The 5,827-nt window shown below is 48.3% G+C and overlaps 1 long non-coding RNA gene across 1 annotated transcript; it reads left to right on the top strand.

Annotated features, from left to right (window-relative positions):
• The first annotated feature begins 576 nt into the window (after positions 1-576).
• LOC310669947 lies at positions 577-1,939 on the top strand. Its single transcript, XR_014507456.1, has 3 exons — positions 577-697; positions 1,362-1,438; positions 1,816-1,939. It is a non-coding gene; the product is annotated as an uncharacterized lncRNA (long non-coding RNA).
• Positions 1,940-5,827: the final 3,888 nt, after the last annotated feature.

Genomic DNA, 5,827 nt, shown 5'->3' with positions numbered 1-5,827 from the left:
TGGCTGAGTGGAGATTTGAAACCTGGTTTCCCATGTCATTGTCGAAGACTCTAACCCAGGGGCCGGGTTAGAGTCCAATCGCCTTCTCAATCTGGCCTTCTCAATCTGGCACTGTTGGTTAAACCACAGAGCCTAGGACTTGCCGATCAGAAGGTCGGCGGTTTGAATCCCCATGACGGGGTGAGCTCCCGTTGCTCGGTCCCTGCTCCTGCCAACCTAGCAGTTCAAAAGCACTTCAAAGTGCAAGTAGATAAATAGGTACCGCTCCGGCGAGAAGGTAAATGGCATTTCTGTGTGCTGCTCTGGTTTGCCAGAAGCGGCTTAGTCATGCTGGCCACATGACCCGGAAGCTGTATGCCAGCTCCCCCGGACAATAAAGCGAGATGGACCTAATGGTCAGGGGTCCCTTTACCTTTAATCCTATTGACTCTTAATTGCCTCTTTCCAAAACTAAACATGCCCAACATATCCTTTGCAGATTATATTTTCATACATAGAATTCTCCATTAAATACTACATCTTCTGTAGTATTTTATCAAATATGCAGGTGTGGGTGGGGAACTAGAGGGGGGAAATGAGACAAATGAACTGGAAAATACCCCCTGCCTCAAAAGCTTTGACAGACTGGGTCAGTCCCACAGTTAATTTTAGACATTCTCTTTCAGAAACTGGAATGCAGGAAGAGTGGAAGAGATAGGTGAGTGGATCAGAGGAACAGCAAATGAATGAGATGGAGGAAATTCACATGTACTTATTAAAAATGGGCTCAGTCTGGTTGAAAATTCAAAGAAACTGATTGCTGTTGCTTTGCATTGCAATGGGAGAATGAGGTTGAGGAGTGGAGGTGGGCGGGGGGGGAGAAAAACCTCAGTCTACACTCTCCTGTTGTACTCCAAGCCAATTAGATTACACAACCAAATGAAGTCAATTGCTGATGAGAACAAAATGCTATTGTTTGATCTGGGTTCAGAGCAGCCCCCTCTGTCTGTTAGCACAAGTTAATGAAGGCCGACAGCACTGCAGATATGAAGAGCACAGCTTAGTGCAGCTGGGACTGCAAGACCACCCTGGGTCTCAGTGCTGCCAGAGAGACAACCTCTCCCTGAATCTGGAATCAATGGCTTCTGAACAAGAAGAGTTGGATATGCCCTTTCAAAACATTCCTCCTTTCTCAACGCAAAACTGTCTCTCTGTGGTTTTTGGAGACAGCAGTGGTGTGCTAATTTATTTTCAGTGTTGCCAGTATTAAAAGGCAAGCTAATGAACTGCATTTAGGAGTTGAAATCAGTTTGAGGAAAATGTTTTTTCAGTATCAAATGGTGCTTTCCTTCAATGTTTCCCTTTTCTTTTCCATTTTTTAGGCTGCAAGGCAGAGACTGTCCCAAGGACACTCTGTAAACTTCACAGCCAAGAGCAGATTTGAGCCCTGGTCTCCCAGGTCTTAAAGGTAAAGGTAAAGGTAAAGGTACCCCTGCCCGTACAGGCCAGTCGCGTCCGACTCTGGGGTTGTGTGCTCATCTCGCTCTAGAGGCCGTGAGCCGGCGCCATCCCAAGACACTTCCGGGTCACGTGGCCAGCGTGACGAAGCTGCTCTGGCCAGCCAGCACCAGCACAGCCCACGGAAACGCCGTTTACCTTCCCGCTATAAAGCGGTACCTATTTATCTACTTGCACTTAAGAACTGCTAGATGGGCAGGAGCTGGGACCGAATGACGGGAGCTCACCCCACCGCAGGGATTCGAACCGCTGACCATACGATCGGCAAGTCCTAGGCACTGAGGTTTTACCCACAGCGCCACCCGCGTCCCCTCCCAGGTCTTAGTATGACACTAACCACTGCATGAAACTGGCTCTCTGAGATGCATTTATCTATTGGCTGCTTAGTTACAAGAAGTGTATGTGTAGGATTATTGTTTTGCTCTGCTCTTGTTTTTATTATGTTTTTTGTGTTTTTTTAATCTTGTGAACCGCCCTGAAATCTACTAATGAAGGGTGGCATACAAATTTAATAAATTAAGTAAGTTGTTCTCTGGGAGCCTCAAATTCTTTGTTACATTGGGTTGCAATCAGCGTTAGTTCATATTCTAGCCATGCAGAGGTTCCTGCACACATAGACACATGTTACACTTCCCTCCTCCTCCAATTTTAAAGACACATTCCAGCCAGGCAAAAAGCACTCAGAGTCGGTGCAGCCTCTGGGAGGGGTGTGGCCTGGGAAGACATCAATGGAGAGGTCAGCAGGGCTGTATTTGGCCCGAGGTCCCTTCCCAGGCTCACCAATTTGGGCCCCACATCATGGGTGCCCAGCGCACACGCCACACTGCACAGCATGATGTTGCTGCAACGTGGCACACGTCCTCTTGCCACATCAATTGACAAGTGGCATGGTGCACATGTGCGCTCCTGTGACACGGTGGCAAATGGGCCAGGGCCTGCGCCTCTGCCGTGGGACCTCTGTTATGATGTGCTGCAGCTGTGGACGCACCCCGGAAGCACACCTGCAGTTGCAGCAGGCCTCAACAGATGCCCCGTGGCAGAAGTGCAGGCCCCAGCCCAGTCGCCACTGCCACGCCTGAGCACCAGAGATAAGGTGGCAGTCGGGTGGTGGCACATGGCGGCAGTGGGGGGCAAAGGCCAGGCAGTAGCAGTGGCAGGGGCAAAATCTGGGTGGCGTGCATCAGTATGTGGCAGTGGGGGGGGGGCGCAGAGGTTGGGCACCCACAACAAAAATGTTGTGGGGCTTGGGGGCCCAGGCCCCCACTGGAGGTGGCACCGGTGTTCCTTGCCTGTTTTTTTACAGCATGATAAAACTCTCTCCTCCTGAAAGCAGTGCTTAACTTTGGATGGCTCATGCCCCTATGAGGTAAATACAATACGTCATCTTTAATGCATTTATTTTGGTTGCGGTAGGGATCTTGATTTCCCAGGTTACAAAATTCATGAATTTCAAAGGAAAGAGAGAGAGAGAATGAGAGGGACGGGACTCTTACTCCCATTTGAACAAGAATAAAAAGATTTAGTATCCAGCTTCACCAGGAAGGCATTATTGACCCACTGGCTATTCGAGGTCTGCAGCATTGTGCACGTGAATATTTATTGCTTTTAATTACCATAAACTAGCAAGGATCTGTGTTAATAAGGTATTTTTAAAATGTAGTTTTGCAAATGGAAAGGCAATTGAAATTCAGCGACAGCTACAGGAGCCTGACATGATCAAGTCCCAAGTATTATAATCTCATTGCCTTGCTAGCCTGATCTAGATTGAAGAAGAGTGACCTTGTTTGGGGTGGCAGTGGTGGATTCTGCTGTTGGAAGGGGTTTGCTATTGGAAAGAGACACGCACATCTCCTAAGCTGATCCAAAGGTACTACTTCACATGTAATTATTTTCCCTTACAGCAGTGGTTTTAATCTAGTCTGCCATGGCACCCTGTGGTGTCTTGAGCAGCCAACCCTGGCCTCTGTTCTCCTTTCCTTCCGTCCCTCCTCTGATGCCCTTTCATGTTTCTGCCTCCCAAAGGCTTGTGCAGCTGTTTGTTGCTGCAGCCCTGGCTACAAGCTCCCCAGGCGAATGGTGCCTCTGGGGCTGGCCAGGGGGCGCTTCCTGGGCCCATGTGGGGCACTGTGAGGAGGTACCTCTCTTTGAGGTGGGGTGGGGCAGCTCAGAGGCCAGGGGCGGCAGCAGCAGCTGCTCAGAGGACTCCCAAGGGGAGAGGAGAGGAGGCTGAGGGAACACTCCACAAGGGAGGGTGTTTGAAAAAGAGTTAGAGGCTGTCAGCTCTGCAGGCTAGGGGGGGGGGAACATAACTGGGCTCCTGAGCCCCACAGGGGTGCCTCAGAAAGAGTGTACAGTCATACCTTGGGTTAAATGCACTTCAGGTTGAGCGTTTTCAATCCCGGCAACCCGGAAGCAACAGAACGCGTTACTTCTGGGTTTCATCGCTCGTGCATGTGCAGACGCTCAAAATGACGTCACGGGCATGTGCAGAAGTGGCGAATCACGACCCATGCACACACAGACATGGGTTGTGTTCGCTTCAGGATGCAAAAGGGGCTCTGGAACGGATCCTGTTCGCATCCAGAGGTACAACTGTAGTTGGTCTAGGGGGCCGTGGACCCAAAAAGGTTGTAAAACTTTGCCACATAGTATGACCCCTCCTCCCCAGTGCCATATAGCAAACCAACATGAATGTGCACTGACTGAGATGAATGAATATACGCACATAATAAGCAGTGACAGTGGGGGAGAAATTCGATTCAGTTTGAATTTAAAGGTGAACCTACCTGATTTGCACCTTCCAAAATAATGTGCAAACTGAAACATATCTATGTTTCAAAAGCTGCAGGCCTCCAGATTTTGCAATGCAGCTCTTCAGCAGAATAACGTGTACAGAAATGCATATATAATAGTGTAATATAGGAACGAATATTTGTGAAAATAATATGGAAAAATGCATTGCACTGGGGGGAAATGCTTTGCAAAAATGCAAATGCCAGCCCCTATTCAGAACGTCCCATTCATGCTGGGTACATACAGCCAGAGATCATTGTGAATCAGCTTGGGTTTGTCCAGAATGCCTCAAGGCTGCCAGAGGGAAGGACCTCCAGCAGGAAGGAGAGGCAGGGCAGGAAAACGCTGTGAAAAAGGCTGAGACCTCACTAACCGGCAGCTGTATCTTCCCAGGAGAAAGTAGGCTCAACAATGTGACTCTCCTTCCTGCCGGAGCTGTGGAATGGGTATTGATTCTGTGTCGTGCAGACTGTGCTTTGCAATAAGCTTTCCCACAGGAAAGCCAATTGCAAAGTAGCACCTTGTAGCAGGGCAGACATTGATAATATGGCACCTCGAGGAGGGCCAAAATTTTGCTCCCCTCCCTGAAGATTTCTTATTTTCTTTCTTATTTTCATAATAACTCATTTTGGCATAGTTGCTTTTTTAATTTTGCACCCCCTCAGCTCAGCACCCAGTGCAGGGGAACCACACACACCACCCTAATTTCGGCACTGCTCACAGGATCAGACCCTCCCACTTTACATGCCCTCCAACATTTATCTGATGAAAATAGAGATATCCCATTTCATAATGATAATTTTACTATTTATACTCCCCACATCTTACTGGGTAGCCCCAGCCACTCTGGGCAACTTCTAACATATACAGAAACATAACAAAACATTGAACATTAAAAAAAACTTCCCTATACTGGATTGCATTCTGAAGGCTCAGGGGTCACATAACTCCATACCCTCCAACACTTCTCCAATTTAAATAGGGACATCCTAATGAAAAGTGGGACGTTCCGGGATCAAATCAGAAACCGGGACGGCTTCTATAAATCAGGGACGTCCCTGGAAATTAGGGGCACTAGGAGGGGCTGCACTTAACTGCTGTTAAGTGAGAGGTTTCAATCCTGTGTGGAGCTGGCTGCTTCCCCTTCATAAACAGCTTCCCTTGCATGCAGTAAAGTACCACACAGGATCGGATCCTTCTGCTTATCAGCTGTTAAACAGGATGGCTGATCCTGTATTGTGCCACATCTTTTATGGTGGGTTTTAAGGGTTTAAGGCCCTCTTCCAGATAGTTTCGAGGATGGATCTAGGATAGGGTGACTTGGGGGTGGCACAGTGTAAATCACCCTAATCTGTCGGGTCACAGATCTGAGCCATAGGGTGGCTTAGAGGGTCCATGCACAGCCCGAGTGGCTATTAGGATAAATCTACACTAAAATTTTGGTGAATATTAATGGTGTGTCGTCCCCCCCTCTTTTTAAATGCAAACTGATGTGGAAATACAGACAACTGAACTGAAGACAGGAAATAAGGAGAAG

This window comes from Podarcis tiliguerta (genome assembly GCF_965153285.1).
Source record: "Podarcis tiliguerta genome assembly, chromosome: Z".
Classification (NCBI taxonomy): Eukaryota; Metazoa; Chordata; class Lepidosauria; order Squamata; family Lacertidae; genus Podarcis; species Podarcis tiliguerta.
Note: the sequence above shows the minus strand (reverse complement) of the source record. Positions and strands in the feature narration are given on the sequence as shown.